Source organism: Larus michahellis, chromosome 1, assembly GCF_964199755.1.
Source record: "Larus michahellis chromosome 1, bLarMic1.1, whole genome shotgun sequence".
Taxonomy (NCBI): Eukaryota; Metazoa; Chordata; class Aves; order Charadriiformes; family Laridae; genus Larus; species Larus michahellis.
The window spans coordinates 44821640-44835817 of record NC_133896.1 but is presented as its reverse complement, the minus strand read 5'-3'; the positions used below and the strand labels follow the sequence as shown (position 1 = coordinate 44835817).

At 40.6% G+C, this 14178-nt stretch overlaps 1 protein-coding gene across 9 annotated transcripts in view; it reads left to right on the top strand.

The window, feature by feature from the left end:
* PPFIA2 (PTPRF interacting protein alpha 2) overlaps positions 1–14178 on the top strand; it is a 341503-nt gene that overhangs the window by 73147 nt on the left and 254178 nt on the right. The window lies entirely within an intron of this gene.

Sequence of the window (14178 nt, the reverse complement as noted above, 5' to 3'; positions counted from 1 at the left end):
AAATCACGCTCCTGAAATGTTTATGGCTGTCAGGCTTAATCATTTCTGGATTCACTGAGTATATGCTAAATCTGATAAAATGTGATTTAGTCTCATGCGATTCATTCAGGCCCGGTTGCTGGTACTGAAAATCAAAAGTACTCGATCTGTAGCCATCTCTGGCAAATAAATAGAGCTCTTTACAGTAAAGGTCAAGTATCAGTTGTTCTCAAAAATTTCCTACCAAGTGAAACAACTCTTGTTGTTGATATTCAGTAGCTGTATGAAAATGTGGGGGGAAAAATCATGCTCTGGTTATCAAGAAGCAGCGGCACAAACAAAAACATCTTTAAAAATGTAGGTTACATCAAAACTCGGAGGGAGGGACGTCTGTTGTTTGGTCTTCCTGCTACCAGCCCTGCTACTTCTGTTGCCTTTCCCCTTCTGTGCTAGAAGTGGTAAAAATTATAAGGTGAATCCCAATACATTTTTGATTGCTATTTTATTACATGCATCCTATTTTCAGGATATTTTTTCCTTGCTGTTTATCTCAGCTAAATTTGGAAAGCTGTCTGCAGGCTGGTGTTCTGTTGAATGAGCTGGCTGCCTGAATAGATACGTGACATGATTTTGCACCAGTTAGGGACTATAAAGTAAGAGTACTGTTCTCTGGCTTGCCAAGGGCCTCTTTACATATATTAAATCTTGTCTCCTCATATCATGTGAAAAGGCAAAACTAAACCAATAATCCATTTTTTGATTAATTCTCAAATTTAGGAGATAAATCATTTGGAGGAAGGGAGGAAGGGGAGATGTCTCACGCTCTAAAATAACAAATTCAGAAAATTGTTAGAAAGTAAGGCTAGAAAGGGACCGCTGAGATCAGCTGCACCGACCTGCCCATACAGTTCCTCCTAGGTACTGCCGTATGTAGTGTCTGAAGTGAAGTGGCTGAAACCTCTTCACTTTAGAGACTCAGACTGAATATATCAAATTTTGTGGTAAGTTATTTTGGTTGCTAATTTCTAAACAGGGAAGCGTTCTTGCATCTTAATTCTAGTATCATGTGTATACACTACAGTGACAGAAACAAGAATGAAGCAAATGTGTGTCTCATATCTAAAATCTTCAGATTTTGCCCTATTTTTCCCCACAACCAAAATTGAAAAAATGCTTAGTTAAATTTCATATACATTTTCAAAGGTGTCCAAGCTTGAGTTCACAAAGACGTATTATTTCACAAGCTCTTGGCACAAAGCTGCTCCTGCAGAAAAAATAAAACCAAACAAAACACAGTGCTAGAGAAGAGATGATGAATGATAGAGCAGACAGAAGCAGGGCAGAGCTCTGAGGCACTTCAGCTGCGAGGATCTTGCCTGTGATACAAAAGGGAATCTGAGATGTGTTTGCCTGCCTCTTTGGCTAAATTTAAAGAGCTATGCTTTTGAAGTCCATACCTGGCTCTAACGGAGGTGCTTTGGGGAATCTTCTAACCTGTTCCTTTTCAGTCATACATTAAGCACCTTGTAAGAACACCACTATTTCTAGTCATTCCGTTTTGAGAAATACATAAAATGCTGTTTTCCCAATATCTCATTTTAGATACCATTCCCATAATGTTTCCTTTATTAAGTGAAGGATCTACAATATAAAAGTCACAGTTTTATATAATGTCGTTGCAACTCTATAGTACAATGGGAACAAAATGAAAACACATAACTTTTTAAAGGCATCAGTTAAGACTGCCACTGGCAGATACCCAAAAATTCTGTAAAGGAAACTGCCACATGCTGCCAGCAGCTTATAACAAGCACACTCAAATCTTTACATACTATTTCCACTTTGAAAATCCTGCTTTTCACATCTGGAAGTAGTGCTGAAATTACTTTTCCCTGAATTTTTGCTGGAGAATATATAGACATTTCCTAGTCCATGTTTGCTTTTCACAGACTTTTAATAAATGAGTTTATTAACAGGAATGTTCAGTAATATGAGGAATTTTATTAGTTATGCAAAGTGAATTCTTTAATTATAACTGTGAATTATGGCATCAGAAATTGGTTTACATTATGTACAGAGATGTAAATGTGTGTAAATGTGTCCATTTAAAACAAGGGAAGTCAGGTGAGAATACTCATCTATTTTCAGAAAAAGCAACAACCAACAGTTGTTCATAAAAATAATTAGAATCCCACCCAATATTAAATAAATACTGAAAAAACTTCTTTTCACAGACTTCAAAAACAGCAATAGAGAGATAGTGAGTGAATAATTGTTCATTGTGTATTAGTCACTCTGCTGCAGTAATTATTGTTACTAATAATAGCTGTCTCAGAATGTTTGGAACCTGAATTTGGATTAACTTTTCCATCTGCTCATCAAATAAAAGTCCTTAATTAGGCAAAGACTTGGAAAGAATCATTAGGAACCATTGACTAAACATAGCTAGGACTTTGTGGAGACATGAACCATACCTTTTTACTGTCTCTTCTAGAGCAAGGGCCGCCCCAAAGTCACAGGAGACGTATTGTCATTTTCCCTGTATGGTAATTGTAGGATTTCCCTTGTGCTCTCTGGCTTTTGTCCCAAACAGCTGTTCACATTATCTCACAGGACAAAATTGATACTAGTAGTATGAGACTTGAAAGGATCCAGTTCTGCATTGCACTGTCTTGGGATATCTTCTAACCAAACATCATGGTTGGTAACAGTGTAACTTCTCATTGTATCATAAGCAAAACAGCATCCCAAGTGAAGTTTAAGGATTAAAAATTTCCTGTGCATCATGGCATACAGCAATCCACACACCCCCCACCAGCCCTGAAGGAATAGATCTATCCAATTACTTTATCCTTGTAAAAGGCACTTCAGTATGTGGAAGGAGTAAAGCAAGAAGATGTATGAGTGAAGGAGAATACTTCACGGAACTTTTACTTTCAGCAGTAGAAAAATAACTTCTAATTTTTTTGTTTTCCAAGCCTCCATAAAACCATATATAAAATTAGAACCTTAACTTTAAACATGGGCCTGTGTTTGATTTGACTAGGGAAGGTGTGGGCCTCCTCAGAAAGGAAACGCGAGAACAGGTGACAAGTGATATGGAGAAGGTCGAGGTTCTCAACGACTTCTTTTCCTCAGTCTTCACTGGCAAGGGCTCCAGCCACACTCCGGAGTCACAGAAGATAATGGCAGGGGTTGGACAGAACTGCCCATTATAATGGCAAGGGCTGGACAGAACTGCCCATTTTAAGTGAAGATCAGGTTCGTGACCATCTGATGAACCTGAAAGTGAACAAGTCCATGGGACCCGATGGGATACACCCACAGGTACTGAAGGAACTGGCGGGTGAGGTTGCTAAACCGCTCTCTATTATATCCCAAAAGTCATGGCAGTCTGTTGAGGTCCCCACTGACTGGAAAAGGGGAGGCATAATCCCCATTTTCAAAAAGGGAAAGAAGGATGAACCAGGGAACTATAGGCCAGTCAGTCTCACCTCCGTGCCTAGTAAGATTATGGAGCAGATCCTCCTGGAGGCGCTGCTGAAGCAGAAGAATAACAAAGAGGTGACTGGGTACAATCAACACAGCTTCACCAAGGGCAAATCATGCCTGACAAACATGGTGGCCCTCTATGAGAAGGTCACAACATCAATAGACAAGGGGAGAGCAACTGACGTCATTTACCTGGATCTGAGCAAAGCCTTTGACACTGTCCCGCATGACATCCTGGTCTCCAAGCTGATATAATATGGATTTGACGGACTGACAATTCAGTGGATAAAGAACTGGCTTGACAGCCGCACCCAAAGAGCGGCTGTCAATGAGTCCATGTCCAAGTGGAGGCCAGTGACCAGTAGAGTCCCTCAAGGATCAGTACTGGGACCAGTCTTGTTTAACATCTTTGTCAGCAACATGGACAGTGGCATAGAGTGCACCCTCAGCAAGTTTGACGACGACACCAAGCTGTGTGGGGCGGCTGACATGCTGGAGGGAAGGGATGCCATCCAGAGGGACCTTGACAGGCTGGAGAGGTGGGCCCATGCCAACCTCATGAAGTTCAACGAGACCAAGTGCAAGGTCCTCCATCTGGGTCGGGGCAATCCCAAGCACCAATATAGGCTGGGCAGTGACTGGCTTGAGAGCAGCCCTGAAGAAAAGGACTTGGGGGTACTGGTGGACGAGAGGCTCAAAATGAGCCGTCAGTGCGCACTTGCATCCCAGAAAGCCAATCGTATCCTGGGCTGCATCAGGAGAAGTGTGGCCAGCAGGTCGAGGGAGGTGATTCTCCCCCTCTACTCGACTCTCGTGAGACCCCACCTGGAGTACTGCGTCCAGTTCTGGAGCCCCTACTACAAGAAAGATATGGGCGTGCTGGAACGTGTCCAGAGAAGGGCCACGAGGATGATCAGAGGGCTGGAGCACCTCTCCTATGAGGACAGACTGAGAGAGTTGGGGTTGTTCAGTCTGGAGAAAAGAAGGCTCCAAGGAGACCTTATAGTGGCCTACCAGTATCTTAAGGGGGCCTGCGAGAGAGCTGGTGAGGGACTTTTTAGGATGTCACGTAATGGTAGGACTAGAGGGAATGGATTAAAACTAGAGATGGGTCGATTCAGACTGGACGTTAGGAAGAAGTTCTTCACCATGAGGGTGGTGAGACACTGGCACAGGTTGCCCAGAGAGGTGGTGGAACCTCCATCCCTGGAAGTTTTTAAGGCCAGGCTGGATGGGGCTCTGAGCAACCTGATCTAATGGGAGGTGTCCCTGCCCATGGCAGGGGGGTTGGAACTAGATGATCTTTAAGGTCCCTTCCAACCCTAACAATTCTATGATTCTATGATTTGAAGACTATACTTTGCTAATAAAACAATGTTAGTATTTTGTGGTACCGCTTCAGATAATTCCATATTTCTGCAATTAAAAAAATAAAACATATTCAGTTTCCATTGTACATCAAAAATGTGGGGGAAAAATGGTTTGTGCTATCTTTTTGCAGCATCCTAATCCCTCTCCTTGCTTCCTGTTTAATTGGTTTCCTCTTCTCCTCCCCAGCTGCTTAGAGATTGTTCTGTCCCTGTGGCTTTGCTCTCTGTGGCTTCACACTCTTGATTTGCTCTCTGCAGTTGTCTCCTCTGCTGCTCCGCTTTGCGTGTGAGCTACAGCAAACTGTCATTGACAAATCTCAGAGAACATTAGGAACTGGGATTTTAGTTTTTTTCTCTTACTGTGCCTACATGTGGAAAAGCAAGAAAACAAGGATGGGGGAGTGTATCACGTTGATGTTTATTCTATTTCCCCCTCTATCCTGTCTAAATGATGATACATATTGTGCTTATATATGCCCAAAGCACAGCACAATCAGGATATCGACAGTAGCAGTGTATTGAAACTAAATAAATGAGACAAGAATTTCTCTCAAAACCTTGTCAGTGATTTCCTTTAAAAGATTGCCATAAATTCCTATTTGCTTCATAAAAACAACTTCTGCTGCATATCTGCAGCAAAGTTGCAGAGGGACTGTCTTAACACATTGCCAGAGGGTTTTTCTGGCTGAGCCAAACCATGTTCATAGAAGAAAATTGAAATTATAGTAGTATTGGGAGATTCTGTGATCCATGCTAAAAAAAAATACATTTAAAATGTAGCATTTATGTTAGACAAAGTTGTTTCTACTACTGATATTTTTATTGATAATATATTTCAAGAGAAATAAATTTAACTGAATCTCAGAGAATATGTTTGCTTAAATTTTTTGAGAAGGATAAGGTCCTGTATGCTTGTGTAAAGCTTTCTTATTTCTAGTGTATTTAATTTAAAATGAAAAAATACCCCAAACCGGTCTATAAAGTAACATTTCTACTTCAAGTTTTTGCTTATCAATAAACATATTTCTCTGACATCAGCAATGCTCATTGCAGACAGTATAATAATTTTAGGGGAAAATCTGGTTACCAGCATACTAGGAAAATTTAACTATATAAACTGTCATAGATTAAGGCAGGAAGTGACAGCTCATTATTATTTCTGTGATTAATCTTTGCAATTCAGTAGTGCAAAACATCTCAACTCCACTGTACTGCTATATACATATGTAACATGAAGACATGGGACTAAACCTTACGTCTGAATCTCTCCAGACTGGAACTTTGAATTCTTATTTTTTCAAGAAGACTTAATAATTTATCCATTGATGAATTTCCATTTTATTGCTTTCACCTACTATCAATCAAAATTAATTGAAATTACAATCTTGGCAAGCATTTTGATGCTGATTGTCCATAGATAGAGTTGGAACACAGCTCTGATGTGAATGGGGGATATGAGCATAGACCTTGTGGTGGGCATGGTCCTTCAGTATGAGACTTCATCTCGCCCTGAATTCCTCTGCTAATTCCTGTAACATGCTCTCACTGAGCTGGCTGCACTCATGTTTACAAAAGGCTTGTATGATTTCTCTGTATCTTGGTAAATATGGGACCCGGGCTGAAGCAGCTTGAGTGTCCTGCAGGGTCTGTGTAGAGTCAGGGGTTGGATGGGGGTGGCAGGGTTATAAAGTCCTGTTTTTCTCCCCAAGTATTTCTGCACACTGTAGCTACGATGTTGGAAAGTCTCCCGCCAGTTGAGCCCTCTTGGTACTGGAATTGAGAGAGCTACAGGAAACCAGCCACCTGCAGCATTAATTATTGAGACATTTACAGCTACTCAGAAAACTTCCTTAGCTTCCTGGCCCACATCAATGCTGTAATTTCCAATGATTATTGGGTCATTCTGTTCACTGAACCAGCCAGCTTAAAACTAACGAAGACTTTAAGTTAGCTGAAATTCAGACACTGCAACTCATTAGTCATCCTGAACATTATTGATCAGAAAAGGATGTTGTAGTAAGCTTCCCTGACATCTGATTTCTTTCCTAAAGAAAGGCTGAGCCACCTAAGCGTGGTAAGCACCAGCAGGAGGGTGAACAAAACTGCCAATAGCACCCTGTGGCATCAGGGGCACTTGACAGCTCTCAGGAACTGGCAGATGCTTGGGGCAAAGCTGCCTTCCTGAGGGCATGGGGGTATTGGTTGTGCTCCATGTTCAAGTGGGCATTTGTAAGGCTGGAGAGGGGTGATAATCCCTTCACATGCTGGCATCTTTTGGATACTTTCTTTGGTGGGAGAGGGCACAGGTAGAGAAAAACAGTATGCATGACGGATAGAGCATCCTTGGAGCAGTTTCCTGCAAAATGAACTTAATCTATATTTCTTCTTAGGCTGGGTCGACTGATACAAGGATTGGATTGAGTGTTTTCTGTGAGCTGAAGCAAATTACAGCCATCACAATAAAAAGAAAGTAGAAAGAGGCTTTACTTTGTTTTATTTTTGCTCTTGGTTACTTAGCTCATCGATGCAAGTGAATCTCTATTGCTTTATTTTTTATGAATATGGTACGAGTCTGGTTAGAGTGAACTCTGCGCAGCCTGTGCCTGGGGAGAGAGGATGCAACTCAGCTTGTTCCAGCAGGCTGCACACATTCCTCCTGCTCTTGGTGCTGGAGATGCTGTGAAGAGAATGTGGCTGATCCTTGGCAGCATCAAGAGTGGAAGACGTCGGTCTCTGGACTTTCTTCTCACTCCCAATCTCTGTCCTTGCAGCTGCCCATAAGCCCCAAGAGAAGGAGAAGGTTCTGTGCTGAACCCTTCCAGCCAGCCCAAGGGGAGGAGTTGGGTGCCCTGTGTTAGTAAGGAAAGAGGATAACATGGGGAAAGGTGGAGGAGGGAGGAGAGTGTTTTTTAATGGAAAGAGAGCTCCTGAAAGAGCACTTGTCTCCCGGTCTCCCTAGCTTCCCCATTACCTATCTAGCTACCCACTCCTATAACAATATTTTACCCGTGTAGCTGACAAGTCTTAAAATATCTTCTAATTCTGCCCAGTACCTAATTCCAATGTCGTGCAACGTTATTTGCTGTTTAACCTGCTTTTTCGTAGCAGTTTAACAGAAAGATAGACTTTCTGCTGTGAAGATACGATTGCTACAGTATCTCTGTTTGTTACCAATTACACTTCAAGTTTGTTGGTAAAAGAATTTTTCATACAGCTAAGGGCAGTTCAGGTCATAAGAGGAGGATTTTTTTTTTTTCAAGGAAAACAAATGTCAACATCTGCAAATGTTGTTTAGTTAAGGAAAATGGGCTAAAATCAATTAATATAATATGACGTCTGTCTCATTGGACCAGAGGTTCAGGTTTTAGAGATGTTTGCAGAATTCCCACCGAAGCCTGTCTTTTTCATCAAAAGCAGAACTTTACCTGTCTATTAATATTTTACTTTACTATGTGTGGTTTTGTTATTTATCTGTCCCTATGAGTAACTCACAACTTTATTGGATTTGTGCTCACCTCATTCCCACAAGATTCAGATGTGTAATCGTCTTACATTTCCCAAGTGAGAAAACAAAATGAAGAGAGATCAAAAACACGTTTTTGACAATTCTGCTTACCCTGTAGAGTCCCTGACTCTGGGAATAACCCTATTGTTGCCAGTGAATCTTTTTCATGGAGTGAATCACAACTGTTACAGGCTTGAAGGGCATATCTAAATCTTTCTAGAACCCATCTGAGCCAGCTCCTTCGTAATGGGTTCAAAACCAGCAACGGGTAATGAACTCCAGGCTCCCAACCCCAAGTCTGATACTTTGAAAGCAAGCGATCTGTTTCTGTCACACAGTTCTGTACCTGACCCGTGTTGCCTGTGAGAGGTGTGGGGGAAACTCCCCAGGACACGGGGAGCTGTGGGGCTGTCTCCTGGCCTGCAGCCCACGGCTGCTCCCTGCCTCACCCCGGCAGGCAGCCGCAGCTCCACACACCCAGCACCCCGGCCGCTGTTGTGGGACCAGAGTCGTGCTCCCTCTGCTTCCCATAGCTTTGCTGGGGTGAACATCCTTTCGGGAAACAAGGGACAAGATGCCTTTTATGTGACCTGGGCTGGATTGCCACGAGTTTACTGGCCAGAGACTACAGTGCTTTAAATCCCATTTTCACAAGCAAATTAGTCTCCTTGAAGTGTTTTTCTTGCTTCCTAGTCAGAACGTTTTATTATGCAGGCTTCTGCGTTTTATCGTTGAAAATACTTGCATAGGTAATCTTGCACTTTATTGGCATTTTAAATTGTTAGCCACATGAAAGTAGCATTTTTAAAGAAATAGCACCATCTTGTGGAAGTACGTGTTCTGAGTGTGCTGAACAGCCAAAACCCTGTTGAAAGCCGCGCAGTTAAAACTTGGGCATTGCCAAGTTTCAGCATCAGTAGTCTTTATCGTTAATGTTTTACAGCTGAGAGATAAGGAAATAAGAAAAAATAAAGGAGGAAGATGAAATAACATATTTCTTTCATCTTATCATGAGGATTCGTGAAGACTAATTTGGAAGCATAAAAATAATTTCAGAGTTTATTGAAGCAGACAAAAGATTAAATAAGGACATACTTCTATATATACTCTAGGATGACAAAGTGACAAAGCTAGATTTGAGGATATATCCTGAGAACATGAACTTTTTACTTGAGGTTTATGATTCCTGCACAGAAATTATTTTAGACTATAGTCTAAAGTGTATAGTTTAAAGTGTAAGTGTATAGTTTAGACTACACACTTTCATATAAAACTGTTTGCTACAGCAAGGCAATGGCCTTAAAAGGAAGCCATAGTACTGTCCTTTTGCAGTAGAGCCAGCTATTACAGCCTGGATTTAAGCCTATAGTGCATTCATTGTAAAGCAGTCGCTTTTGTACTAGATGCCATCACACTATAAGTGAAGCGCAGTCTTCTTAGACGTTCTGTTATGTTTGATATTTCTCTGTACCTCTCTGTACTGTTTAGCTAGTTTCACACTTTGTTTTTCAGAGTCATTAGTATAAAAATGTCAAATAGAACTGCTTCATTAAGTGGAAATGAGATGATAAATGGACTCTATTTATGCAAGCTAATCAGTTTACTCAAGCTATCAGCACTCAAAATTTACATTTTTACTGCAGTTTATTTTCATGTGTATATGGCACTTTCAGATCCTCCAGTGTGGTTGCTATGGCTCTGAACATGAGGCTGTTAACATAGAGTAGCTGTTGAAATCAGGCCTGATATTACATGCCCATGATCAAGTTTGCACATAAAACATACACAAAAAGTAGTTGGCTTCAAATACAGGATGTCTTTTTCCTTGACTTAACAGCAGAAAAGAATCTCCTATGACAAATATTCTGTTGCACTGATATTATTTTAACTTCTTTAATATATGCATACATACACATATACATATTATACAGATGTATATTTTCACATATATATATACACACACATATCTCTGCAGAATAATTCCCAAAAGTTGAAATCTGAATAAGTGAACAGATTTACATTTTTATGTCTCTTTCCAACATACGACAACCTTGCAATAACTGTTTTGTTTGTGGAAATGCAATTAAAAATGGGTATAACTTAATGACTTGCAAAAGTACTTAAAGTCCCTTTTGTATTACCAGAGTGGACTTCATAACCATGAAAATCATTTTTATATTCCCATTAAATGTCCTAGACATCCTATATAGCCATTGATTGTTACTGTTATTTCATATCAAATGTTGTGTGTTTAAAGCAAGCGCTAAATCAGACTGAAACAAATGCTTTGATATGTGAGTCGCTCTTTAAGCAGAAAATTTCCTGAAAATTTCCATTTATGCTTTTGAAGGAATCAGATTATTTCTGATGGCTTCCTGAAAAACTTCAAACTGTAGTTTAAGGCTGAAGGATTTGGGTCTCTTCAGTCTGGAAAAAAGACGGCTGAGGGAGGATCTTATCAACGCTTATAAATAATAAAAGGGTGGGTGTCAGGAGGATGGGGCCAGGCTCTTTTCAGTGGTGCCCACTGACAGGACAAGAGGTAACGGGCACAAACTTGAGCATAGGAAGTTCCACCTATACATGAGGAGGAACTTCTTTACTTTGAGGGTGGCAGAGCACTGGAACAGGCTGCCCAGAGAGGTGGTGGAGTCTGGAGACGTTCAAAACCCGCCTGGACGCGTTCCTGTGCAACCTGCTCTAGGTGACCCTGCTCTGGCAGGGGGGTTGGACTAGATGATCTCCAGAGGTCCCTTCCAACCCTATGATTCTGTGATTCTGTGACAGGCTGACATGACTGATCATGGGTGAGACCTTTGGTCCTATCCCGGTAAGTGTATTTTGTCTGTACTCTGACAATGGTTATGTGTATATTTAGGCAAAAGGCATATATTTAAGCCGTAAAGTTTGATGTGTCTACCTCCAGAGAACACAGATCAAAATGAGCACAAGTTATGTATTACACTCTCATCTGAGAGACCAGTAAGTCAGATTTTTGACCAAGTATAATAGAAAAGTACAGGTGCTGACAAGTAGTGGAAACTGGAGATGTAACAGTCTGGTACGCTCTTTAACCATGCTTAGGGATGCATACTTCCACAGAAGATGCAAGAAATTTTGAAGGACATTTTGATTACCCGTTTACAATAGAAACTGCCTTTTTGTTGGTGAGGTTTTTTGGAGGGGGATTGTTTTGTTTTAAAACTCTGAATTAAAGATAGAAACTAGCAACTTGAAATTGGGTAAGCTATGATTTTTTCCAGGCTTTCTTAAAATTTATTTTATATTTCAATTCTAAATATTCTGTGGATGTAGGTAAATGATCATTGTTTAACTTGAAACCTACTAAGTATTGGAAGTGAAAACTCACAGAAATAGGCAGCACACATTCTAAATTCTCTTGCTTTGAATGACTATTCTAATGGGTTTGACATTTGTTACCTTTCCCTTTTAAGTTGCTGCAGCTTTGCAGTTTTGGGGAGAATATGGTATCTTTTACTTTGCTCAAAAAAATAATAAGAACAAATGCCAGCAGCAGCTTCAGATATTGTCACCTCTCTGCTTGGTGGGAGATGCCTACCCTTGGTCTGGATCACCTCATGTTTTGAAAGAAATTAAGATGTACTTTCATCTCAGCAAATCACAATCCAGTGCAGCAGTGCAAACCGTTTGTATTAGCACTTGGAGCTGATGTTGCAGCTTATGAAGTGTAATGTGTGTGAGTGAATCTCCGTTTATGAAAAAGGCAGAATACTATAAATGGGTATACATACATTTTCTATAGTTAAAGAAAATCATTGCCTTTACTCATGTCTGTTCATGTTTAAGACGTGTGAAAAGTTTCTTAGTGTTAGGAACAGCTTTTCCTCTTTTGGTTGTATATGTTGTATATGGGTGCCTCCTTCTGAAATCACACATCTAAATCCATCTGCCTGGAATCTAACAGCCACAGCTCTACTGGAGATGGAAGGAAGATGGTGTAATTTTATCTTTGTTTTGTCTGAGGGCTTTTTGTCCCATGCCTCTTATATTTCTTACTTGGAAATTGATTGAAGGTTTGTTCTGTTGTGTTCTTTTTCTTTTATGTATTCTGCAGTTGCTATGTAATACTGAGATTTCAATGTGCACAGCAAATATATTAAAACAAAATCAGAAAAATCCTCTTCTTGTTCTCCTCCTTCCCCAAATATAAGAAATTCTAGTTTGTGTAACAATGAAGGCTTTGCAGAGTTACTCAAACTTGTAAAAGACTGCGGGATGTGTATTTCTACCAGGAGTAGTTGTTAACTTCCATTTTCCATTTTATTATATGTATCAAACTAATTTCAAGAATCCAGCCCTGTATTATGTAATTTGTCAGGATTCATACTCATCCAAAGAGGTCGATAAAACAATTACATGCAAGCTGACAGGAAAGCTATGTTTAAACATTCTACATGAAGCACTTATTTATACATATGCTCATAAGGAAATGCTTCCTTGCCAAAAGCTGGGTAAAACTTTCTGGCATGTTTTGATGAGGTGGACATTAAGGTGTTGTCTGTTATTTGGTGAACATAAAAATTGCAGTCGTCAACTACCTAAACTTAAGTCGTAGTCTTTATGTGGCCAACAAACCTCAATTTCCCTACTATACTGTGTGTTATCTTTGATAAATTTCTGTAGATTTGTCCCAGCCCTGTCAAGCACGGTCCCTGGTGCTGCTGCCTACTGCTTCTCCTTGTTAGAGCCCTGAGTTCAGTTTTCCCAAGTTTGCTTTTGTATAGAGCTTTGTTTTGCTTTTGCCCAATTTTTTAAAAATCACAATTAGTTCTGAGATCTATCGCCTTTTCAGTGGTGCCCACAAGTCCTTTTCCTTGATGCCGCTTCTGCAGGCAGTCTGTCTTTGCAGCTGGGCATTTGAGAGCTTTAAGATATGTCTTACGCATAAATTGATTGCTTTTGGCTCCAACACAGCTAGAAGTCTAGAGGAACTGTGCACCTGACACAAATTTCCCAGAGATCCCATTGCTTCAGTTTCCTTACCTTTCTGGAGTGGGGATTTTTGAGTTTCTTTTTGGTTGCCGCAGGTTTGCTCAGTTCTGTTTGGCCCCGGCGGGTGTTGTGGCGGATCCCCCGCCTGCACCGAGCTGGTGGTGCTCCGTGTGATCCCATGATTCAGAGAAGAGGTGACTCCCACCAGCATTTGCTTTCCCTGTCATGCGCTGTCTTTGTATCTTGCCACCCACTTGCAGAGAAGGAGAAAACTTGTTCTCCCAGATCGCCAATCCATCATTTTGCTTAAGGCAAACGTAGGGACATATCTTGAATCAAGATTGCTGTCAACAAATGGCAGAGTCTGTATGTTTTGATACTCTGTGATTGAACAATTCCACAGTAATAAATTCAACAAGAAGTGTTAGCACTTTTTCCTGCAAAGAGTTAGAAAATTTTGAAACATACTGCTAATGCAGGGACAGTTCTGAGAAAATTTCAGCCTCATTGCACTTTATAGCACTGTTGTTACAAATCTCACATAGAAGTAACATGCTACGACCTCTAGAGAACAGACGTGATTATGTCTTTTGTGCTGTTTATCTTGCATGAAAGAGAAGCACATATGGTTCTGCACAAATTCTTCACAAGGGATACGAATCCTTGTCCCACTCACGGGAGCTTTAAAAGTCGTTCCAGTAAGACTCTAATTTATATTTGCTATTTAAATGAGTTCAGCAATCTAACAACAAACAGATAGAAACTTATGTGAAGTATTTGGTACTCTAACTATCAGTGATTTTGAAGGCTCATCTTAAACCTTTACCTAAAGTAAGTACTATAGGCTACTGCTGCGCA